The sequence below is a fragment of the Lagopus muta genome, chromosome 5 (genome assembly GCF_023343835.1).
Source record: "Lagopus muta isolate bLagMut1 chromosome 5, bLagMut1 primary, whole genome shotgun sequence".
Lineage (NCBI taxonomy): Eukaryota > Metazoa > Chordata > Aves > Galliformes > Phasianidae > Lagopus > Lagopus muta.
Genome location: NC_064437.1, coordinates 23,788,638 through 23,814,472, shown reverse-complemented (window position 1 = coordinate 23,814,472; position 25,835 = coordinate 23,788,638). Strand labels below are relative to the sequence as shown.

General features: G+C 45.3%; 1 long non-coding RNA gene across 1 annotated transcript; it reads left to right on the top strand.

Annotated features, from left to right (window-relative positions):
* Nucleotides 1–1,020: 1,020 nt before the first annotated feature.
* LOC125693263 (uncharacterized) lies at nt 1,021–5,299 on the top strand. The gene is made up of 3 exons (XR_007377023.1): nt 1,021–1,051; nt 2,740–2,967; nt 3,172–5,299. It is a non-coding gene; the product is annotated as an uncharacterized LOC125693263 (long non-coding RNA).
* Nucleotides 5,300–25,835: the final 20,536 nt, after the last annotated feature.

The window sequence follows — 25,835 nt, the reverse complement described above, 5'->3', positions numbered from 1 at the left end:
TCTGCCCTCTGCTGCACCCCACCAGTGTTACTCATTCCTGGACAGAGAAACACATCTCAAGGCCCATGCTAGGATGTTTACACAAAGGGGTTCACATAATATCAGTAGTGCTTTGTTCACATCTATCTGCTAAACGAGTGCAGCTGGATCAATGGGCAGGTTTTGTTTGTACTCAGTCGCCAATGGCCTCAGCCAACATGCAGTGTCATCTGTCAAGCCAAATGTTACCATCATGTACATTTTATCTGTATGTTACTGAACTGTGTAAATAGATTTGCAAATTCAGAGCCTTGTCCTGAAGGCATGGAGTGCTGTGGGGTTTTAGGAGGCGTTTTGTTGCAGCTCCAAGGACGTTGCCATGGTTACCCCTATTATTGCCACATTTTAGTACGGTTCAGGGGAAAAAATGATCTTGAGTCACACTTGCCTGTTCTGTACAAGCACTGATTTCTCAGCCTTACCCCCTTCCCGACACAGGAACAGGCACCAATTCTCTGTGAATGGGATTTGCAGTCATGGCACGGATGACGATGAAGCTGGGGGGCTTTGACACATGATGCCATGGGAGGGACTCCCAGATGGAAGCGGATCCTGTAAATTATCTCTGGCTTTGTGATGTAAAATGTACAGTGTTTGCACTAGAATAGAAATGATTTTCAATAAAAGGTGGGGGGAAAGCTCCTCAGTCCCCATCAGCTGCCCCACGTGTGACGTGTTACTGCCCTGAGGTCCCACAGCGTGGGCTGGCGATGGGAAGATCCCTGAGCGTGGTGAGGCTAAAGCTTGGGCATTGTTATGGTGGGGCTGGGGGGCTGGCAAGGAGGGTGGGAGGTAAGGAAACCAGAGGAGGAAAAGTGCTTGGTCTCACTGCCTGGGTGGGGGACAAAATGGGATCACCTCAATAGGGAAGAGGCTTCACTGACAAACAAAGGAGGGGCACAGAGCCTAATGAGGGCTAATTAGTGGAGTCAGCTGTTAAAATAGGAGTGGGCAGGTGCTAAGGAGGAGCTTTTTTCTTCCTGGGGAAAGGTATCAGGCTTGGTTGGAGTTGGTGAGTTGTGTTTTAGGGATACAGCAGTTGTTGGGGGGATTCCTGAGTGTGTATTGGCTACCTTCCTGCTTCCCTGTGATGGACTCCTAACTACTGAATTAAGGCAACTGGGCTGAAAGTTTGGAGCGACTGATGTCTGGGAACCCTCTAAAGAGGGCAGGTACCTGCTGAGCATCTGCAGTTAACCTGCCTTGAGCTAAGCTGCTCCTTGATACTGAAATGATAACATCAGCTCCTAGCACATGATTGTCTGGTTATCAAAAGAAGCAGAGTTGCAAATGGCGTAGCTTCCAAACCAGCCACAGGGCTGGAGTTGTTTGAGCTCCTCAGCAAGATGTGGGACCCTGCTTTCGGGAGAAACACCAGCAGAGCTCAGCTCAACATGACCTCTCATTGGGATCCCAGTACATCCACCCCTCATGGCCTCGTCACAGAGTGTTGGGCTGACCTTCATCCGATATGAGATGCTTGGCTAGAGGTGAGGCCCATGGACTGAGGCACCCTTTAGTGAGAATCTAGGCTGTCGTTTTACTCAGTGCTACTGGGTGTGTGGAAATGCTTGAAACATCAACCTGATGGAGGAAAGCTGAGTGACTGTAGAGCTTTGCTCTTACAGGAAGTCACTAGATAAATGTGCTCAATAGGTTTCTGGCTGCAGCTGTTGGTCCAGGAGGTTTTCACCCCCAAATGCACCATGTGCAATAGAGGTGGACAGAAAGGCTGGTTCTATCTGCCCGAAATGCAACCAGATTAGAAGTAGGTGAGTTTTCAGTGCACAGGCAGTCAAACCATGTTGCTGGCGTTGCTCCTTAGCACTGCTGGGCTCCGGGGTGGCTTTTGGGCAAGATGGGCTGGGAGCAGCTCCTTGGGGGACAGAGTCCTCCTGGGACACATCAGGCCCTTATCTTTGGAGTGAGTGCAGCTCTCCAGGCTGGCAGCACATCCATCACCACGTCTGAGGGCTGTATCTAATGCTGACTGAAAAATTGAGTTTCTTTTCCTGTGGTAGTGTCCAAGATTTCACATTTTTGACTTCTTCCCAAATCAGGCTGAGGAGTGGAAATCTCTAAAAATACTGTAATGAAAATGCAAGTATGCACAGGCATGGCCGGGGCACTGACACAATAGATTTTCCAGCCGTACTGAAATGGAACACACTGAGCCTTTGAAAAATAAACTCCCAGGAAAGCTGCTATGTGTCTGCCACAGCCACACGTCACCATGGCTCAAGTGAGACATCTGAGCAGGATGTTTTGTGTCCCGAACTTGGCAGGATGAAGGCTCTTTTCTTCAGCATCTCTCAAGCAGACAGTTGTAGGTATCTCCTTCATGAGCCCTGCAGTCAGCGTGGCTGGATGGTTCTTCATGTCTACATAATGGCACATGGACGTTTTGTGGTGAGGTGGGGTTTGACTTCTTTTCCCAGGTAATAGCAATAGGATGAGGATGGCTTTGAGCTGTGCCAGGGGAGGTTCAGGTTGGATATTAGAAAACATCTCTTCTCAAAAAGAGTGGTGGTGGATTGGCACAGGCTTCCCAGGGAGGCGGTGGTGGTATCACTGTCCCTGGAGGTGCTCAAGAACCATGGGAATGTGACACTGAGGGACGCAATCAGTGGGCAATGTTGTTGGTAAGTGGATGACCTGACCTGATGATCTTTTCCGATCTTTATGATTCTGTGATTGCAGGCTCAGAGGACAACCAGGTTCCCACTTCATCCTCATAACCCAGTTTGTAAAGGGCCATGAAGGTCTCATGCTGCCATCCCAGCTAAGACATGGCAGAGATGAAGAAGAATGTGTTGGGTTAGGATGTTGAGGACCACATTGGTAGTCAAACTGGTGCACTTACTGGGCGTTTTGTTCCTCAAGATGAGGTTTTGGATCTAACACAAATGGCCAAGAAGGATTTCAGAGGTAAGCAGCAGTAATCCACCCAGGTTCATGACTTGCTGAAGGTGCTTGGCATGTGGCACATCCCTCACACCAACAGATCCACCTCAGGCTTAGCCAAGGAGAGCTCACTCACCCAGTGTGTCAGCCTCAAATTATAGATAATAATAATAATAATAATCTGTCTTTAATTTCCCCTCTCTCCTCTTGGTGATGAATGGCTCGCAGCGAGGAGAAGCAGCTGTTGACGGGGAGCAGGGTGGCTTCTCTGGGGTTTATTGTTTTAATCATGGCCTGAGTGAAAGTGACAGCCTGAAGATGAAATATCTGCTGAAAGGAAATCATAACTCTGGGCGACTCCACTTTGCTCTGTGACAGGGGAGTGTGTATTTTTGTTGGACATGGTGGATAGTGATCTCAGTGGAGCTTTTGCTGGAACCCTCCTGCTGCCTTTATGCTGTTGGGTTTGTGGCATCCCCAGCGCTGCATGGGAGCTTTTAGACCTACCTGGAGCCTTGTGTTGAAGCTGACCTCAGCAGGCCTGGTTTCTGGGGAGATACGAAGACGTGAAATCACAATGCTGAATGGGGCTTTGTAACCACAAAGGAGACAAGGTGGAAAAGGCAGTGAGCATGAGGTCTGCTCATCAGGAAAGAGAAGGACCTTCCCGTTGAGGATAAAGGATGCCAAAAGAGAAGGAAAGACTGTTAAGCTGTAAATGAATAAGCAGCAGGAATCCAACATATCAAGGGGACAGCCACTACACATCTGGCACATGGAAATTCTGCACGCCCCATTGCCTGGCCCTAGTGGGTTAAATGGTGCACGTGGCTGCAAAGTGTTTGAGCTGGCGCATCTCTAAGCACCATAAACATGGGGGAGAACAGTTTCTAAAATAGTATCTTTCATGTTCATGAAAAAATGTTCTCATGTGCTCTGCTGGCTGAGACCACTGTTACGAAACAAAATGCTTCCCATCAGCAGTCATAAGGGCTTGAGCCTGGGCTAGGGTGCTGCTTGATACAAAGAGCAGTTAACGAGAGCAGAACAAGACCAGAATAGAAAAGTCAGCAAAGTTGTTATTTTCCTAATTAAAAAAACGCATCCTAAACCTCTAACTGTGCCAGAACACTCACACTCCTTCTGTTGGATAGGAGCCCTGGCAGCACTTTCGTGCAGATCTCAACATCCAGCCCCCACGTGGGGACAGGAGTGACACACAGGGGACAATCACAGATGTCTCCATGCAGCTATGTGTGTCCCCACCTGCACAGCCCCACAGGCTGCATGCCTGAGGATGGCTCATTCTGCAGATTTTCTCTTCGAAGGCGGCGTTGCTGCATGCGTGTAAGTCGATTTCATCACATGTGTTGAGTTTATTGAAGCAAACAGAGAGAAGCGTGGGCTGTACAGGAGCAGGAAGGTTCCTGTGCCCAAAATCGTTTGGGAAATGCGTGTTGCATGTGCTGTACACATGCAACTGATATTTGTTTGCTCTGTGCTAATGCACGCAGCTATATTCTTGAGATACAGCTGTAGGTGTAGGGGCTGAAAAGGACCTCTAGAGATCACTAAGCCCAACTCCCTGCTAAGGCAGGTTCTCTACAGTAGATTGAGCAGGAAAACATCCAGGTTTTGAGTATCTCTAGTCAGGAGAGCAGTGGTGGGTCCAGGCTCTGCTCCCCCATCCAGCTACTGCACGTGCCATGTTTTCCACTAAATGTGAACAGGTAACACAGACTCCCCATGGGCAGCAAAAGTGATGAAGAAAAAGGAAGAGAAGGGCATGGACAGGAGGTAGGTGCTGGGAGGAGCTGAGGAAGGGTCTGCAATGCTTTGGGACTGAGACAAGCTCTCGTGTCCCTCTGCCCAGCTAATGTTGTGGGGCTCCTGTCCCTAGTATTGTTTGTTGGGAAAGGAGGAGTTTGCACAATGTGGCTGAAAAGCTGTTTCCCCTGCACCCTTCTTGCCACATTTCACCTTTCCTCCTTTTCCAAAGATAGGATTGGAGGAAGCTGTTTAAAGTAGAAGAGGAAAAAAAACCCAAGTCTTTATTTGTCCTGGCCAAATGCTATCTTATGCAACCAAATCTGAAATCTGATGACCCCCTCCAGAACTTTTATGCACTTAAACGTCACTGTTTCAGCAAATTCTAAAACGTGTGGTTTATTTGACACCAAGTGACTCTGCTCGTGCTTGTTTTTCTTGGGATGCCTTCAAGGTACGAGTCATTAAACAACCACTGCTTGAAGGTGCCGGCATGCTGGCCGTGTCCCGTTATGGGTGAGTAATGAGGAAATGAGCACTTGCTGATTAATAGCGATTCCCACATTAATGATGAACACCATGGAGGAGGAGCCAGGATTTGAAGCTCAGCATGCCAAATCAGTGATGTGGGGACCTCTGGTTCCTTCCAGCGCCAAAGCATGCTCAGAACCATCAATCAAAAACCAGCCATCAGCTCCAGCTACTTTTTGGCCATACCTGTAGATGTTCAAGATGCTGATGTACCTGCTTGAAGCATGAAGCTATTGTGGCCATTGCTTGCATCACAGGGATATTTCCTCTCAGTTGCAGCTTTGCTGGAACAAGAGAAGGAGATGGGCATCACCTCCCTCCGGAGGCTGGATTGTGATGGGTTCTCATCAAAAAGATGGAGGAAGAGAACCACACTGCAAATGCTTTCTGTCACCAGGCAGCTCCCTTAGACTTTGTTTCATTTTATTACTTGAAAACATTGGCAGGGCAATGCAACAGCAGGGGCCAGGACAGTGACCACAGGGACTTGCCCTCCAGCAGTAAGACCCTATGCTCAGTGTTTCACAGTAGGCTCCTCTTGAAACTCTACCTCTGGCAGACATGTAAATCTGTCAGATCTCTGATAGGACGTAAATCTCCACCAAAACCAAATGCTTACCAAACATTATTGCCTGATTGAGACATAAATCCTGCATCAGCTTGGTGAAACATTGTGGCTATCAAGTTAACCAAGTCAAGGCAGCTCTTTAACTATTCCCAAACATCAGTTTATGAAGATGCAGACAAGGAGCAGCCCATCTGAAATGCTTTCGGAACAGCCATTCATCACATTTGTACAAGTCATAAACAGGTTCTATGGCTTCTGTCTCTGTCCTGAGCATCAGGGAACAGCAGTGTGCAGGAATCTCCTTGATTCTCAGGCTCTGCTTTTTCTTACATTGAAGGGTATTCTTTGCTTCCTGAAGTGCAGGTGAGGCTGTGATTGTGCTCCATCCCTTGGAGCTTCCATCATGGTGGCAGCATCTTGGGCTGGTGGTGCCTGAGCTGAGCCTCTCTGCAACTGCCCAGGGAAATATCCCTGCAGGAGAATGAATCAGCACTGCCGGCAGCTGGAGCAGCCCAATGACATGAGGTCAGTGGCTGGGCAGGGGAAGATTTAAAGCCCCTTCTCTCCAGGGCATGAACCCCTATGATTTGGCTGTTTCAGCAGCTGTTACAGTCCTTGATGGCGTGAAATGTCAGCGATGGACTTTGCCCAACATTTATGTAAACTCTGAACTGAGTGCAGCTGTGGGGCCAAGCTATAAATCTCCCAGAAGGAGCAAGGTTGCAGAGCCTTCCAGGGCAAGATGAAGTTGGAAGCAGAGGGAGGCTGAATGTGTCTCTTGGCTCCCTATGGCCCTGAATGCAGCATCCAGGGGGATGCCGTCTTTGGAGAGCCTCCACCACCTAGCTGGCTGGAGATCTGGGTATCTGGCCCTGCCCTGTGCTTTCCAAGGGTCACCTGCTCCTTGTGGTTCCTCTGTTCTGTAGAGGGTCTTGGGCTCTTCAGAGGGAAGTTCTATCTTGTGTCCCCAGATGTGAGGGCATGGCACTAAGGGATTTGGGCTGCTGACAGGACTCTGTAGGTCAAGTCAGTGATTGGAGTCAATGATCTTGAAGGTTTTTTCTAACCAAGCTGGTTCTATAATTGTACATCTGAATGGCTGAGCCATACTTTGGGCTGGCACAGAGGATTTGCTCCCCTTTGCCTCTTTCAGCTCATGGCTAAAGCAACATCTGCTTGTGAGGGGTCTGGAACACAGGCCATATGAGGAGAGGCTGAAGGAGCTGGGAATGTTCAGCCTGGAGAAGAGGAGGCTCAGGGGAGACCTCATTGCTCTCTATAACTTCCTGAAGGGAGGTTGTAGTGAGCTGGGGGTCGGCCTCTTCTCTCGTGTCATTAGTGATAGGACCAGAGGGAATGGTTTCAAGCTACGGCAGGGGAGATTCAGGCTGGACAGTGAGGAAGTATTACTTTTCAGAAAGGTGGTCAGGCACTGGAATGGACTGCCCAGGGAGGTGGTGGAGTCACCGACCCTGGGGGTGTTCAAGGAAAGGCTGGATGTTGTGTTGAGGGACATGGTTTAGTGGGAGCTATTGGGAATAGATGAACGGTTGGACTGGGTGATCTTGAAGGTCTTTTCCAACCTTGGTGATTCTATGATTCTATGATTCTATATCTCGGTAGCTCCTCCCCAGCTCGGATCTCTAGCCTCACTGCAACCCTTATGCCTGGTTTCAGCTCTTCCTTACAGACAGAAATCGGATGAAGTTATGTTCTCCAGCTCTCCACTAAATTTTCAGACTGCTGAGTAGCAGCACTTTAAAAATTGCAATATACAAAGTGCCCAAAGCAAAGGTTGTTGTTCTTGGGAGATAATTGTTCTCAAGTACAAATTGCTTTTGAAATTGGAGGTTTGGCATCTGCGAAGAGCTGCCTGATGTTAGGCAAGGGGCAGCAGTGGAGGTGCTGGAACTGGTGTTTGCAATAATTACTGGTAAATGTGTACAAGTGAGAAGGAAAGAACTTCACTGGTAGAACTGCACTAAGTTAATTTTGCAAGTCATGTTTTTTGATGTCAGCGTTAATACAAATTTCAGGCTTGTTCACTCAGATTTAGAGGATGTGAAAGCAAGACCCTGTGCTCTTTTAAATGTCTTCAAATGGTAAGAAAAGCATCACACAATCCCCAAAATGTGTGTTAAAAGGAGAATCACACTGCACTATGGCTTTCTCGCAGCAGATGTATGGTCCCAGTCACCTGGGCCAGACCCCATCCCTGAGGCATTATCCACATCCCGTTGTGTGCACGTGAGGCCGGACCTGCATCCCCGAGGGGAGGAAAAGCCCAGCCTGGGGAATGTCAGCAAATTAACAGATCAAGCCATTTCTCCTCCAAAACTCTGCTGGCTTCTTCCCATCCAGCTGTGCTTTACTCCGTGGGCTTGACCCCTTTTCTCGGGGCTGGAGTTCAAGTGACCTACATCTAATTTCTCACTGCCTTCTGATGAGTGTTTTCATAACTCTTTTCTCCTTCCCAGCTTTGGGAACCTGCCAGAGCTTGGCCAAAGCTGAAACCCTTCTGCTCTTTGACACAGTGGCTGCTCTCTGCGGGATGCTTTCTGCAGGCTCATGGAGGCAGGAGGCAAGCAGAAATCAGGGCTGGTGGTGTTGTCATGGTCTTACAAGTGGTTGGAAAGCACCAGGATTAGCTTGGGACCATGCCAAAGGATGGTGTCTGATGGTGATGCAGGTGGATGGTCCCTTTCTGAGGGGCTGTGGTGTAAGAAGGGAGGGAGGTGGGTGTGGAAAGGGAGGATTTGCTGGAGCATCACAGTGTTCTGCTCATACCTGGACCTGGGAGGCCATAGGCCAGTGGTGGAGCCATAGCTCTCTGTCACCAAAGGCTGAAGGGGAGTGGTGGGATGGGATTGGGGGTGGTAATAGTGATGGAGCTGGGAAAGGGGATGGGAGTGGAGATGGGGAGAAAGGGCCTGGGCCCCTGCATGCCTCGAAGTGGGCAGCAGGAGTGGGAAACTGCACTGGGAATGGCAGTGGTGACTCAGTGAGAAAATGTTGACTTACCCACCACTTACAGCCCCTGTAAAATCCATGCATGGAAAAGGAGGCATTGCCACCCATGTCCAGCTCCACCAGGTGAGCACAGAATCTGCAGGAATCATCTGACCCTCGGTGAGACAGGGAAGCCATCATGTGCACCTCAGGTCCAGCAGCCATGGATTTGGGAATAGCTGTGGGCCCAGGAACATGGACAGGAGCTGTCTGTTGATGCCTCCACTTGCTGAATGTCCCTGCAGCCTGCTGATGCTCATCCTACATACGAGAGCCTGTGCTGACGCCAGCAATGCTGCACTCTGACACAGGAGCAGCAAAATACTGGGTTTGGCCTCCTGGGCTCACTTTGATGTGCTGTGCTGCTGCCCCAGCTCACACTATTCCCCAGAGCAGACCCTCCCCTTTCTCGGTAGCCATGAGAAACATCCTCCTTGCGGTGTTTCCAGAAGGAAAAAATGTCCTTGGCTGCTGTAAATAGCACAAGGAAATGATTTCTCATGGTCCATCGAGGACCAGCATTTCTGCTGCTCTAGCCTCACAAGCTCGCTGGGCAGATGTCAGTGGAGAGCCCTCCTCCATGGCCAGGCAATTCCCATGCTGCTGGCTTCATGAAGGCTTTGGGGTCTCCCAGGAGCCCCAGTGACTGAAGTGCTGGAAGAATCCAGAAGATGAAAGGGAACGTGGATGTGCCCACTTTGCATGTGGCCAAAGGAAGCTTGGAGAGGTTCATTGACCTCAAGCTGCTGGGTAATGTGGTGCTGAACCTATGGGTGTCAGTATGGAATGCAGTGGGGTCACCATCTGTGGAGGTGTTCAAGAACAGTGGAGATGTGGCACTGAGGGATGTGGTCAGTGGGCATGATGTTGCGGGGATTGGGGTTGGCCTTGGTAATCCTAGTGCTCTTTTTAGTGCTCTTTTTCAATCTGAATGATCCTATAACTGAAAAATGGGCGATGGGAGAAGGAGGACATTTCCTATGGGAAAAGAAGCCCTCTCCCTAGGACCTGCACTCCTGCTCCCACACCGTAGTGCATCAGCCCCATTGTGCCCATGTAAGGGAGATCTGGCAAATGAAAACCTCGATCCCATAATCAAATATTATTTCAAAACTAACGACAAACATCATCTGTTTCTGAAGCGGTCTTGTTCAAAATATTTCCCCTTCATACTCTCGAAATAGCAGTAATTGAAAACGGTTCTTTGAAACGCCAGTGCATACTTCTTTAATTATGTCTCACGCCGCCTGTTTCCAATGGAAGAGCCCTATCTGTTTGCATTTACCGGCCCTTATGAAAAACAGGCTCGGGCCCAAGTCGGCTGGAATCGAAAGGAGGAACGTTTCCCTTCGGAGGCATCATCGGAACTAATGAACTTGAATCACGGCAGAAACATCTCCGCGAGCTCAGCCCGCCCCCGCCCCGCTGCGCTGTGCGGCTCACCCCGTACCGTTAGGGGGCGCTAAGCGTCCGCGGACCGCTGCCGGCGTTGGGGCGGAGCGGTGGATGCGGGTGGGGGATGCCGGTCCCTAAGGAACAAACCTAAGCCTAAGGAACAAACGCGCCTATCGGCATGGGTGGATGTTGGGGCTTTATAGACCTCGGTTCCCCCAAGCAGCCCCACCTGGGCCTGTATCTTCGCGCTCAGGAGCTCAGAGCTGTTCAGCATCCCTTTTCTGAGCTCTGCCCGTGCTGAATTTTGTGTAAGGTGTGTTCAGTTTAATGCCTTTCTTATGGCCTTAGGGTGTAGGTTTTTTGTTTTTTGTTTTTTTTTCTCTGTGCAGGTAGGATGCTTCCAAGAGCCTCTTCCTCAAGCCTCAAGGCTGGAGGACTGCTGAATTTAGGCTAGCTGGCACCGTACTGGATCCTGCCAAGCCTGAATGCTCACAGACCCATAAAGAGCTGCATGAAGCTGCAAAACAATTCTGCACTACTTGGACTCCAGAGCCCACGGGAGAGTAAAAAAATCAGTAAGTTAACAGATATTTTAATCCAAATGCCCATTGTCGTGGAGGACAGGCAAACTGCACAGGGGAGCTCTGAGCAGACACCAGGGCCAATGCCCCATAAAGGATTTACATGGCTAGGAGATTACAAATGGTCAGAGCCCAAGGACAAGCTGTGGGCTCCAGGATCATAGAACTGTTTGAGTTGGAAGGAGCCCTTAAAAGTCATCTGGTCCAACTTCCCTGCAGTGAACAGGGATACCTACAGCTCCATTGGGTGCTCAGAGCCCCATCCAGGCTGACCTTGGCTGTCTGCCGTGACGGGGCACCCACTAGTCAACAAAAATGGAGAAAATGCTGTTTGCAAAGCTCTTTGCTGGGACAACTAAAAGTAGCTACAGGCGAAGTGATTGCTTGCCTTGCTGTCTGGTCCACGTGCACTTGAGATTTATTGGTTGATAGCAGAAGAGCAAATGCACATCTAGTTTCAGATTCTGTGCAAATGAGTGGTAATTGTGGTTAATGGTTGTACTGAAGTGCATATTTTTTTTACCAATATGACAGCAATAAAAATATGATTTAGTAATATCACTACAGCACAAAGGGAGATCAGTCTGAGCTATCTGCAGCTCAGGGTGGGCTCTCTGGGATTGCCCATTGACCTGTGCACAGGGAGTGCTTAAGGCATGCGATTGGCACACAGAGGAGTGTGGGTCTTAAAGAAGAAGGGGCTGTGTGACTTATTCTGCTGCTCAAAGCCATTCATTGCGCACAATGAGGAGTTGGGTGGTTTCACTTCTAAACCAGTCTGATCTCCAGCACTGCCCAGGAGCGGAGCATGGGAAACATATATGGGTTGCCTGTAAAGTAAACAGGATGAAGAACACAAGCGTAAGGGTGTTCTAGCAGTAGCTGTGTTAATCCTGAATACGTGATATGAGGAAGTTATAAAAGGTGAAATCTCCCACAGGTATATGGCAGGTAATCAAATACAGTGTGAAGAAAGCAAACTGCAGGGCAAACAAAACCAGGCCAGAAGTTTGGGCTGAGGCAGCTCCTCCAGGCTGGCCCTGTGGAACAGCAGTGGTTCAGCATCCCAAAAGAGCAGAGCCGGCTGCTATGTGAGAATGGATGTAAAAACCAGGGTGCAAGTTGGGCTTCTTCAGCTCTCACTGAGGCTGGTGCCTCTTGAATTACCATGTCATCACAAATCTATGCACAAGGAGGAGAAGCCAGGAAAAATCACCCACTCAGTGCTGTGTGTATGGGCTGCTGCACCCAGAGATCATCCCCAGGGCCGGTGTTGTCTTTCAGGGAGTAGAGAGAGACATTGTCTTCTATGGCTGGGTTTCTTGTAACTGGCAATTAGCAATCCTAAAACCATAATGAGGCAATTTGATTCCTTGCTGCTGGGGAGCAGCTGCGATCCACAAAGAGAAAAGGGGTCTTGTGCAATGCCCTGGGACAGCCAAGCATTGAGGGTATGAGCAAACGTCCTGCTTTGCTTTGGGGAAAGCAGCTGGAAGTGTCCAGCTTGCAAGAGCCCCTCTCCTGTTGGCACCACCTCATCCTGTTGGCTCTACTTATCTTTGCTGGGGCAGGTGGGGTGAGGATAAGGTATAGGAGTTAGTTGCTGCCATCCTGCTCCAGAGTGGCTGAACCAGATGCCTTCTGTACAGGTATGTCTCTCCTGAGGACAAAAGGGATATGGTTAATTAGCAGGAATTATGCAGTGGTTAAATCCACAAAAGCTGTTTCAGGCTGGCTTGGTGACAAAGTGTTTTTTGCTGAGATTTGACCTGTGGTGTCTGGTTCTGTGCATGAGGACTGGGTTTGTTCCTCCTTGGCCACAGTAGTCCGCAAAAAGTGAAGCTGGAGTTTAGGATGAATCATAGAATGGCTTGGGTTGGAAGGGGCATCAAAGATCACCCAGTTCCAACCACCTGCCATGGGCTGGACGCCCCCCACCAAATCAGACTGTCTGGAGCCCCATTGAGTGATGGGGCTCTGGCCTTGACACCTCCAGGGATGGGGCAGCTACCACTTCTCTTCCCATACATGGAACAAACCAAATGGGTTGCCCATAACCATGTTGCCTCTGGCCTTAGCAGCTGTTATAAAGGCGGCAGCAGTCCCCTTTGTGTCACTGACAGAAGCAGGGTTTTACTCATGCAGTAACAAAGGCACGTCCCTGAGTCCTCCGCTCCTCCTCCCAAGTTGTGTAAGAATTTAACACAGAAGCCAGGTAAACATTGGAACCCATTTTTGCCAGGTGGTTGCTCAAGAAAAGAACAATCTCGTATGAAGAGCCAAGTACCTTTGGACATTCATCCTGCAGCTCTGAGCTGGGCAGCCTCTGACAGCTTCAGTGGTGATGAGAGTTGGGTGTGAGAGACGATGGAGTGGATAAGGTTTCACCTGAGGGTCTCAGCCATTCCTCAGTGCTCTGAGGATCCTGCCTACATCCCCTGGAAAATAACATGTGGGCAGGAGATAAAGTTAAGAAGAACAGAGAATCTGCTAATGGGTAGTTACTGGTGAAGACAAGGAGGTGGTCTGCAGGGCATCCAGCTCCAATGCTGGGTGGTGGTGTGGGGGTTAGAGGAGAGATTTTACCATGGAGGACTGTATTTGAAACTGATGCAGCTATACCTGGAGAAGATTTCATGGACTTCTGAGGGGCTTTGGCCCTGTCTGGAGTGCTTTGGGTTGCACTTGCAGAAGAGAAAAGGTCCTAGGGTCTTCTGAACAGGAGCTGTCCCAGGACTGAGAGGGGAAAGTTAAGAAGAGATGCCTTGGATTTCAGCTAATGGATAGAGCAAGACAAGGTCTTGCAGCCGGAAGGATTTTGCTCACAAACAATAATGAAGAGGAGGGATGCGGAGAAGGAAATGAAAAATGTGTCATTAACCATTCCTCCAAAAACAAGAGGGATGCAATTAGTGCAAATGGGAGGTGGGTGCTGCCCATTGCCTCCCGCCTCAATGCAATGCCAGCTGCCGATTTATTGTCCCCACACGCAGGACTGCTGGGATGTTTCCCATTTGGCACTTCAAAGACAGGCAAACAATGGGGCTGTGCTTCAAAGAGTGAGGGCTGAGGGACGAGAGGGGCCCTGCAAGGCAGCCACAGTGCCTCTGGAAGCTTTGCTCCTCTCTTGCTGCCAGCAGCACTAGGAACCCATCCATAGCTTTGTGGTTTCAATGGGTTTTGTGCTTCCCAGCAGCTCCCCAATGGGCATAGAGCATCCTTTCAGACCTGCCCATCTGTTGATGTTCATCCTTCAGCTTTTACACCTCAGCTGCAGCACAGTGCCTGCTCAAGTCCTCTTCCAGCCTAAGCTGCACACTGTTAGTTGAGCTGGAAACGTAGGTTTCTGTGAGATCACTTTTTTTCCCATCTGCTGTTGCTCTTCTGGAGGTTGAGAGCTCCTCTCTGCTGCTTCTTTCCTGTAACGCCTGTTAGAAAATCAAATAGGAGCCTGCAGATGCTGGGCAGAGCTACCTTTGGTGCCATTAGAAAAGTTTAGATTTTTGTTATGTTTTTACAGACTTCTGCGCATCTTATCATCTCTCTCTTCCTCTGCCTTCCCATATCTTTGTTTTCCCTTTCTAGAGAGGAAAAATGGAAGAAGATATTCAAGATCTTCATTTTTAGGACAGTGGCACTGGGGAAATGACGAGTCAAGAGGTCCTTGACCTTTTTGTTCCTGATGCTTGGCAGCTGTGTCACTGGGTAATGATTGACTCCTCCTACACTCCTGCTGCCCTCTCTCTGCTGTCCTCATGCTAGGCAGGCACTGCCATCCTCTCTTTGGTCCCAAGTGTCTTTTTCTAACAAATGTCTTCATTTGCAGAAGTCGTCCTCCTCCAGATTATGTCCTTCTGGGTTCAAAAGGAAGAGCCACATCTCTTCGGGGGGGAATCCAAAAAGCCATCTTGGCAGGTTATGTGCATTAAGTCCACTTAATCATGACTCCATAACTGTCCCCTTGAAACCCAAACCAATTTGTCAGACAGTGGAAAAATTAATTATTTCTTTTTTTGGTCTGGTTAGTTGGTTGGTTGCTCAACCATTTTGCTGGCATTCTCCATTCTATTTTATTTGAAGCGGAGGCCAGGAATTGATGGATGCACTTTCAGTGAGGAAAAGATGGAGAGCACAGAGCTGGATTTGGGCTTGCAAACAAACTTCTTTATGCTTGCCTGTGTTTTGTCCTTTTGCAGAGATGTCTTCTGAAAAAAAAAAAAAAAGACATTTGATCCATTTATTAGAAATGAGTCAAATTTGAGGCAATGGGAAATCATAGAATCACACACCACCTCTCTGGTCTGCCTGTTCTAATGCACCATCACCCTTTCTGAGAAGTTTTTTTCTAATATTCAACCTGAACTTGAGAGGAAGAATGTCTGCAATAAGAGATCCAGATGCACTGAATTAATCATTCAACTATGGGAAACAAATTTAAACCAGAGAGCTGAGGACTTCTCTCATAACCCAGATCTTTGGTCACAGTGCAGTTTCTACCTATCTATATAGTACCTGAAGGATCAACTGAAGGTCAATTTTTCTCCTGCTGTCCTCAGTGGACAGGAGATCAATGCAGGGAATGAGCAGAGTTGTGCTCAGTGTAGACAATCAGTTACTTCAATAACACAACCACAACATTCCTTCCATGTTTCTAGGTTTTGGGATACAGGATGCTGTAGGGACAGCATGCTTAGCTGTTGATAAGTTCTCCAGAGCTGGCTTGAGTGGCTGATGCACTTGCATAGAGATATAAAATTGCCTGGGATCCAATGCCTTATGTGTCTCAGCACACACATCAAAATTTGAGAGACTTAGCAGAGCATACCAGAGTTCTTATACATGACGCTCGAGGCAGTGAAATCAGCCAGCCTTACTTATTAACTACAGTAAGGACTTTAGATTACTAGGCCAGTTCTTAGTGCTTTGTGAAACTCCTGTTTTGGGGATACAGTGATTACAAGGCAGTGGAAGGCTGTGATTCAGGTTTGAACACTGGTGTCTTTTGGGGATAGACACAAAGATAGTAGGAGGCTTTTTTGGTAACTCTCTTCCTAAGAATTATTTTAGTACAGTTTTGGCTGTTTTTATTACTGTGGTTAAATGTACTTACTTTTCTTCTTTAGAAATATGTGATGTCAGGTATCTGGAAGATGGTATTACCCAAAATAATTGGAAAAGCTATTACAAAGGTGAAAGAGCTAAATATTTCTGCAATACAAGTTATCGTACTGACAATGAGGATGGTGAAATTATGTGCACAAAGAGTGGCTGGTCACCTACTCCAAGATGTATCCATAAAGGTGAGTGTGCTTACTTTTGTCCAGATCCTGGAATGAGCCATCCTTTTCATTTTTTGGTGAGCTTGCGTTGCTGTCTTGATGGATCTGAGACTCTCGTGCTTTATTTTTTTGGTAATTGATCCAGTGGTGCCGTATTGCAGCTGATGGATAGGAACAGCTAACGTGCTTATGTGGCATTGGTGTATTGCTTGTTGGGGAGGGGTTTACTGCCCTACTTGACAGAGCTTTGTAGAAGATACGCACATTTTTCTTGAAGTTCACTTTCCTAAGAATTTTTTGAAAGGCAGTGTGTGCAGCACACGCAGCAAGGGATGATTCTTTGACCTTGAAATGCCTTCAACACAGAGATTTTTCTTTAACTTCACCTAATTAATTCAGCCAAGCTCATGAAAATGAACCAAAGCAATACACTGCATTTGTGTACTGTTCATGGAGTCTGTCTGTCTCGGTATTCACGTGGGATATAAACATGAGTTGAATTCCAAGAAAATAACAAGTAGTACCTGATTTTCCTGTTGTTGCTTTTGCTGATAAGGGAAATTACAGGACAGCTAAAGCCTTGCTTTAGTCACTCCATTACCAAATAATTGGACATAATTTCTTGGAATAAGATCTCAAGAGAACAAAGGCCTGCTGACTGCCTTTGCACACACAGATCTTTTGTCGCAGGAACTTGGAGAAAAAGGAATCTTTCAGCTGAAGACTGGGATGAATCAATGCTGAAGGTCCACTAGAACAGTAGGGCTCTGGTGTAGGGTGCAAGTACCACTGTGCAAGATAAATCCATTGAGAATAGCAAGAAACTATTAAAGCTTCTGTTTAGACTACTAAAAAAAAAAAAAAAAAAAAAAAAAGGAAAAGAAGGGAAAAAAAAGGAAAGAAATTGAGCTTTAATGCCATTCAATATACGGATTTGACAGCGGTGCTCTCACTTGGTCTCTGTGTCAGAGGACCACAGGTCATATAAGGCAGAGAAGTGTCCTGGGGGAAGAACAGGTGCTCCATGCTGAGGAGGGGTTCCATTTAGTTGTCTGGACTGTGGGAATGAGAGAGAGGTAGACAGTGTATTTCAGATGTTCATATTGAGAAGAAGAGTGTGTTGTTTGTTTGTTTGTTTGTTTGTTTTTCAACTTTGGTGAAGCCTCTTGTTGCAAAACCTTATACAGATGCAGGAAAAGCACTGCCAGCACACTCAGTGCAAAGCAATAGGCTACTGCAGTGCATTATTATTTACTTTATGTGCTCATCTTCACAGCCTTATAAATGACATTCATCTGCCATTTATTGTTGCCAAAGGGACCCTTCCCTCCCCCCCGGCTTCAGCCAGAGCTAAAGGTCTGGTAGAAAAACAAATGCATAACTTTGAATGCAATGACAGCAACAGAATGAGAAGAAATCTTGAGGGGCAGGTTATTTCTAGGGAAAAAAAAAAAAAAACAAAAAAAACATAAAACCTTTTTTTATCCCAATAGTTTATAAAACTTATAAATTTTTTATTCGGTTGTAGACTGTGTCACATTTCAAAGAGAATTCATTTCCACTACGTGCTCAAGCAGTTTGGAGTAGGGACCGTCTACACACGAGACAAACTGCCTCTTGTGTAGTGTTTCCTCCTGCAGTGTGGTATCCCTCATCCCATTTATACAGCAGCACTTCATTCACTCGGAGCTCTCGCTGGGTTGTGAAGTAGTTGCCATGATGTAACTCAGGCACTTAGCATGACTTAAATGAATAATATTGTTGGTTTCCCTTTTTCCTTTAAGCTTACTTATCTAACATTTCCCTTTAAAGTGATTGTATCTGAAGCAGTCTTTGAAAACTATGAACAATTAAAAATGCAACAGTTTACATAGGTTTTCTAGTGTTCATTTGGGTGCAAAGCTTGAATAGAAATGAGTTAATTTGAAACAAAATTATCTCACCTGTACCGATTCCACAGTTTTATCTGTACCAATTCACAAAACAACAGCATGAAACATCTGACAACTTCATCACATGAGGTGCAGCTGGGGACTTATTTCAGGAATATTCAAATAGCCTAACAAAGGCATTTTGACCTTACAGGTACAGGAAGGACAGCGGAATTTTATGAACATATATGAAATGAGAAGGAAAGAAACAATCCTACCCACTTTCTTAGTACAGCTTGCTTGGGAAGACCATCCACCTGATTGACATTGTACTGTATCTTCAGTACCACCTCTGGGAGCTCGGCAGCCTTGATTACATTTGTGCTGTAGTTTCTCATGTATTTTGAAGTACGTTTCTGTACCGTAAAAAATGCCATGTTCCAGAAGAGGCTGATTGCATTTTTCTAAATGAAAAGAGACGGTTTGGTTAGGAAGAAATAATCGATGTAATATTTTTCCTGATAGGCAAGAAAGTGGGGTTTTTTAATTATTTCCATCCAATTTCATTTTCTTGTTTTATTGAAATGCTCCCGCAATCATTGAGCAGACGGTAGTACCATGGAATATGTCTCTGGAGCTAAGGAGGCTCAGATGCACATCTGCAACTAAAATGTCAATTCCCAAGTTAAGTTACACTGGGCAGCTTTCTTGGAATTCTTAAAAAGCGTATGTGGTAAGAGTCCTTAGAACATATACTAGCATAAAACAATTTGATGTATGAATAAACATAATGGATTTCACCTTGACCTAGTTTACACATTTTTATCCCTACTGTTCTGCACCTTTTGTCCCTCTATGCTTAAGGAAATTGAGCTAAAACAGTTTTCTGCTAGAAGCAATAATGAAATGAAGAAGCGAACTCACTGTAGCATTGTGGCACTGGAGACCATCCTTTTTCTGTACAAGTAATTCTTCTGTCTTGAGTCCCGGTTTCAGTTGTATAACCAGCCACGCAAGAATAGGAAAGGTTTCTTCCTTTATGCATAAGGAAATAGCAACCTTTGAAATTGTAATAACATGGGGTAATCCTTCCATCTTCTACAAGTGGCAAATCACAAAGTTTTTCTGCAAAGACACAACACGTGTATTTCTCAATAAAACTCTCATCCCATCTGAGAATGTATTTGTTTAAAAACAGAAAGGGAATGAAATGCTGCTTACAAGGTCAAAGCTGGTGTATTTGGCTGTCACTGTTAAAGAAGAAAGTATTATTCTAATGCTATCATACTGTATTTTTTTACTAAACCTCATCCTTGGTGTGAAGAGTCTTATAACACACACGGACATATCGAAAATATCTGCCTATGTTCTTTAAGTCCACAGAAATACAACCTGTGGAATTAAACTTCCTACTATGAACAAAATGGGCAAAATGGATGCAGGGCACGTTTATTTAACTCTCTGTAGCCTAGAAGACGTACGCACGAGCACCTTCTACTTAAAAACAGTTCTGATGCACAGACCAAAGTGAAGTGGAAATGGCATCAAGAATTAGCTATGCAATAGCTGCTCATTCAGCATGGCAAACCAGCAGGAGGTAATATAGAAGACGACTCGCTGAAGGAAGGGAGGTTAAGAACAGAAGACGCAGTTCAAGCAGGATGCGTTCTAGACAGACCCAGGTATTTCAATCGGTACTGAAAACAGGGATAGGAAATGTGAAACACCATCCGAGGGTAACTTCTGCAGGCACCATTTAACTTCCGCTCTTGTGCTCGATGGTTAGCCAGGACAGCCCAATTACTGAGATGTACCAGCATACCTAATGTCTAGGAGGGCAAATTTCCATTTGTGTAATGCCCCAAAATAGCTCAGATACATTTCCCGAGAAAACTCTTCTGAAAAGAAATCTGGACCTTTCTGTTATACAGCTTTGAAGTGTACGAGTGAATCTGTAGCTCAGATAAGCAGCAACAATTGATCCATGATTATCAGCCATCTTGCAACAAAACTGTATTTAAAAGCAGTCTTTATTCTTGGTCAAGATACGAAAGATACTCCGCCTTAGAAACTTCATCTCCACGTTCTAGATTCGATGTATATTTATCAGCAGAAGAATTCAGTGTTTTTGTCTTCTGCAAAGAGTTTGCTTGAATTCATCATAACTAGGAAGAAAAGACAGCTTTTAAATCTCATTTTCAGTACTGACCCCATCAATAGTTTCCATCATCTTCACAAACTCCCCGACTATCACTTCTGTAAATGATAACTGAATTTTCAATCCTATTCACAAGCGCTGTAATGCCCAGAGTGTTTTGTAACTCAAGTTACTTCACCAAAAACTGTATTTTTGTTTTATGTCTTCACAAACCACAACTAGAAGTGCAGAACTCTACTCCCACTGGACATACTGTATATCAGTAAATGGGATTGAACTTGTTACACAGCAGTAAAGCAAGGTGACAAACTGAATGGAATAATTTAAACCTGTTGACCACTTTCCCCATTAGAACCTCTTCAGTTCCAAGTTTAAAGGGCATTCTATTATCAGGTTACTATTTACCTTGGCCGCAGCAAGAAGAAATTAAAAATTCCTTGCCATGCACTCCTTTGCATTCTATCTCTAATTCATTCTGGAGGCCCTAATATTAATGAGAACGTAACCACGTAGCCACTGCTCTTTCTTGTCCTTAGGTTCCGTAGCACAGCCATCCACCTTTCTTTTAAGCAAAGCAAAATGGAACAACGCTGTTGTCTAAAAAAGTTAGATTAATTAAATTAAATGAGTTGTTTTTACAGGCGTTCTGTACTGTTTGTTGAAAGCAGATGAATGAGCCTCAATTTTAAGCTGTTAGGAACAAGGGTGTGCAAAAGCATTCCATTCTTTTTCTTATTCCTTCCTAGTTAAGTAAGTAAAAAGTATTTGCCGTATTTTCCATCGCATGTGATAAGAAAAATGTTAACGAAGTTTTCTTAAATGGAAAAAGGAAACCTTAGAAGTGAACTCTGATCACTACTTTTACGCGTTTCATGTCTTTCCAACCAGTTCGGTGCATTAAATTCAAATCTGACTTTACTAAACATGCTAAATAACACCTGACATGTGTAAAGGAAATAACCAGGTGCTTACTGTGTTATTAATCATATTGATGATCGACTCAGAAGCTGTTTTTTTTTATAATGAGCAAATACGTACTCAAGACTTCTTTGTACATCTGAAAGTCTGCATGGGTTTCTTCAATGTCGCAGGTTTAGTAAACGGTGGACAGGACTTCTTCCACTCCTTGACTGTATATATGTGACGGTCACATGATGCACCACAGACTAATGGAAATCCCAAAGAATCCTTGGAAAAGTACAAATTATTTCTTTCACTTGCACGCTAACGATGAGGCGGAACCCTTTTCCCGTGTGGCCCAGTAAGCACCGCAGGGGAGCTGGGGTGGCTGCTGTTTTCCTCTGTCTGCTGAAATAACCTGACAAATGCTAATTTGTGATGCAAAATTCCATTATATAAATCTGAAATTTATGCAGACACCCAGGGAACTTCAAGTTCGATTTGTACTGCATCACAGCGTGGTTTTTTTTCTTCTGTAAGAAAATTGAATTGATATAAGTTGAAATCTTGATTTTTTTTTTAACAAGAAGAAGCTGTGATTAATTCATAAACGTTATTGCAATAAGTATTTATTACTTTCTCCACAAATAACTTTTCTTTTGTACAGATCTAACGTCAATAGTAAAATGTTCTTTAGCTGCATTAGTAAACAAGAAATTAGTTTGCTTGCCCATGAGTGTATGTGCTGAAATCAGAGGCACTGGTAAAACATTATATCTAATGCTTTTACTGCCCAGGTTGTAATAATACAGTACTGATCACAGTAGGGAAACTGAGGAGGAAAACGAGAAAAAGCTCACAGCTGTGCTGAGAGAAAATAAACAAAATAGCTTTAAATGCAATTCAGAATGGAAATGAATCAATATTCTTATCTCACATACTGACTTTTTCTTAAACCACTGTCTAGGACAGTGAAAAGGAGTTCAGAGTCAAGGTGACCAGAAGCAACAATGTTGGAGAAAGTGCCTGGAAAATCTGTAATTGATACACTGAGAAGGTGTAGAGGAAATGCTAAGTCACAGCCTGAAGCAGTGATTGAGCACCTGGTGGGAAGGCAGGGCTGACCAAGGGATGCTCAGGTGTATGCAATGAAACCTGACTGACCAGAAGGGGTGGAGCCAGGATCCACCCCTTCCCAGACCTCATTTAAGGGTTGGCAGTGGAGGTAAGGGCATCTATTTCCAGTGATTCCTCTCTACCTGTGGCCTTCCAAAGCTGAGCAGCTCTTTTCCTTGCCTTCTACATTTGTGGCTGCTGCATTTGGATTCATTCTCATGTACTTTGGCCAAAGACTTTGCCACTCTGCTATTACCATCCCATTCTAGCATCACAGAAAGGCAGTTTCAGTGGTACAAATTTACTGCTCCTATTCTCAAAGCAGGGTTAAATGGAGCATAAAGGGAGAGGGATAAAAGGTCAAATTAACAGCAGCGCGGTAAAGCTCTGGCTGTTGCTTCGACAGCATCACAATGCATACTAAAATGCAACCACTACTTTTCCAGATTTGTATTTATGTGTCAATCACACATGCGGATCTGGGGTGGCTCAGCCACCTGTGGGAGCTATTCAACACAGGGAACAGAGGGTTTCCTGCTGTGCCCAACTCTGCCTGGGATTTCTATGGTGGCAAATCTCATCCTGGAAGTGGAGACATCGAAAACTATGGGGACGTGTATCAGGTAACTTTCTGTGGCAGTGTTTTGAATTTTTTTGTTTTTAATATTGTTGTGTAAAGATTAGAGTAAAGCCAAAGAAAAGGAGCAGTTCATTGTGGGTTGAACGTTCACTCACCTTAGTGGTGAGTGCTGCAGTGGACATCGTAGGCGTCTCTTCTGGAAAAGTACCTGTGCTGCACAGTATTGTAGGCAGTGAGAAATCGTGAACCCTCCCCACGTGTTTACTGCAGGCATGTGAAGGACAGTGTGTCTGAACTGACTGAGCCCAAGCCTCTCAGATCTGTCAGCGAGCTCTTTCTTGCAGCTTGTAAAATCAAGTTGCTCTTGATAAGGAGATGCCTAGAAAATAGAGAGCTGTGCAGGATACCACCCTGGTTGTGTCAGTCCATTTGGATGTGGCACAGGCAATGGTTCTTTATCGAGGTTACAGCTTGGCATTCATTCGCTTTGCTGTGATGTTCTTCCAGTCAAAGTGGACTTTCCTGAGAGCCATCAAATACAATGGAGAGTAGCACAGCAGTTGTATCATCAGTCCCCTCAGGACCCTGGGGTGCATGTTATCACACCCCATAGACTCGTACTCATTAAGTCTTTTCAGGTGGTCTCAGACTCGCTCCTCTCTTACAGCGGGAGGGGTTTTGCTCTGCCATTCCCCATCTAGAGGTTTAGGGACACGAGATATGGAAAGCCTGACTGCCATCAAAGATTGGGCTGAAGGACTCGCTGAGCACCTTCCCTATGTCTGTCATTCCCTTTTCTCACTTATCAGAGGCAGTACGCTTCCCTTGGCCTTCGTCTTCTGACCAGCGTATCTGTAGAAATTGCTTTTTGTTATTTTTTAAGTCTCCTGCTAAGTTCAGTTTCATCTGCGTGTTGGTTTACTCATCTCTGCATGTCTGGAAAGCATCCGTATATTCTTCCCAGGTTACGTGTCCCTGTTTCCTCAGCTGTTACACTTTCCTTCTTTTGCCTTGTTTTTTTCCCCAGCAGGTCACTGCACTGTCACACACTGGTCTCGTGCCTCCTCTGCTTGGTTTCTAATGCTGGGAACAGAACTGTACTGCTCTCAGAAAGGCATCGTTAAAGAGTTCCTCATATGCTTCTTTCTATCTCAGCATTTGCGAATATATATATTTTTTTCTTCTGTACATGGACTGCTTTATTATTTTCTGTAGTAATTTCATAGTTAGCCTCCTCTGCCTGAGTAACTGAAAGCTGTGAAACATATAAAATGTTGCAGAAATGGAACCTGTCTGAAATAATGCTGCTCGGCTGACTTTATTCCTATTGGCATGGGAAAAGAAGAGCCAAGGAGAGTGTTAGGTCTTATTTTTTTCCAGTAGATTTCATGATGATGGGGCTTTTAGTATTGGAACTCATTTTCTACTTAGTGTTACTTTGTTGTTGTTTACTGTATTCACGATTCTATATGCTGTTCAGAAACAATCGCTCAGAGGAGCAGCTCTCTCCTTACAGGAGAATCTGTTTCATTCAGTATCAAGTCTTGACAGATAAGTGTGCTGGTACCCGAACCCTGCATGGCCTCATCCAACAGGCTTTGCACCTTATAGGGACTAGGGTTTGTACTTGAACACCTCATTAAGATTAAGGACACTTCAAAGGGTAGGAATTGTTCTCTGAAGGTGAATACTTCTGCCACTTGGTTGAAGTTCCTAAAAATTACCTGCAAGGTGGATGAGGAATTCTTCTAGACAGGGGAAAAATGTAGATCTGACTCTCTTTAGCTCGAGAGAGAAACTGGTTAATATGGTAATTCAACATTTGGAAAACCACATTCAAAGCACTCACTTCAGTCTTGTCTTCTGTGAAACTGGAGGACAGACACAGAGGTTTGCTTCTGCGATGGAGACAAAGGGAGTGAGGACAAGTAAATACAAGTGAATTTTAGCACCCCACTGAAACAGCTTGATTTCTTTTTTTTTTTTTTTTTCTCTCAGCAGGTAAAATTCTTAGCTCCCATTATTCCCTAGTTGGCCATTCGCCCATTCATAAAGTTATCTGGGCGGTCGTGGAGAGGATGATGCGAATACAAGTTCTGGCCCTATTGGATATATATGTGGAATCATTATTATACTGGTCTGAGGAGGACAAAAAACATCTGCTACCCGGGCTGTTTTGCACCACATGGAGAACTTGAGCAATTTAATGTTTAAGGTTACTGAATGCGAAAATACAAGAGCTCAAACATCCTGCAAAAACAAGTGGGAAAGTAAGGAGCTGAAATGTCTTTCTGGTAGTTAATGCCTGGGCTGCTAGGCATTAGATTGTCTTTTCAGTTACGTTTAGATTTTTCTTTTCCCAAGTGATTATTTATTTCTAAGCAATTTGTACTCTTCTTAAAAGCTAAAACTTCACTTTGTTCCTGTAAGGCAATAAATGCTCCTGGACAACGTGGTAACTGGTTTGTAGAGTAAAGAAACCACACAGGGTGATGATGGCAGAATGGTGTTGTTAAATAAACGCTTATCTGAGCACATGGTTATTCACAGTGTCACAGGAAAGCATCGGTCTAATTCTAAGCAAAGCCATTTGATAGGGAAAAAATCTTCAGCCTTGTAATCCCTGAAAAATCTTAAAGGAGAATTCACCTTTCTAAAAAAACTTCTGAAATTCTTGGGTTTTGCAGGCAGGCCTTCTTAACAGCATGGCTCTTCTGAGGGGTAATTAAAACTAAGAATTCTCAAAGCAGAGAATGTAGTGTGGTGTTAACGTTCTGGGCTGCAAAAAAAGGATTTTCCCTAGTTTTGTTTTCTTTTTTAGAAAGATAAGTAAAGCAAAGCACACTGAGTTCTGAGTTGGAGGGTAAAAAAATTGCCATTGCAAACTCATGACTGGCACTCAGCTTAGCTGGAAGCCAGTTTGTTGTTAAGGATACAGCAATTAAATGTCTTTTGTGAAGTAGATAACTGCCCCATTTTGGAATCAAGCAAATTGTGCCTGCAGCTTTTGTATGTAAAACCTCAGATCTGATATCCTAACTCACCATAAAGAACCGAGATAAGGGTTCAGCAAGTCAGACAACGACTTCATGAATGTACTTTTGTTTGACCATCTTACTTTATCAGTTTTATCCATT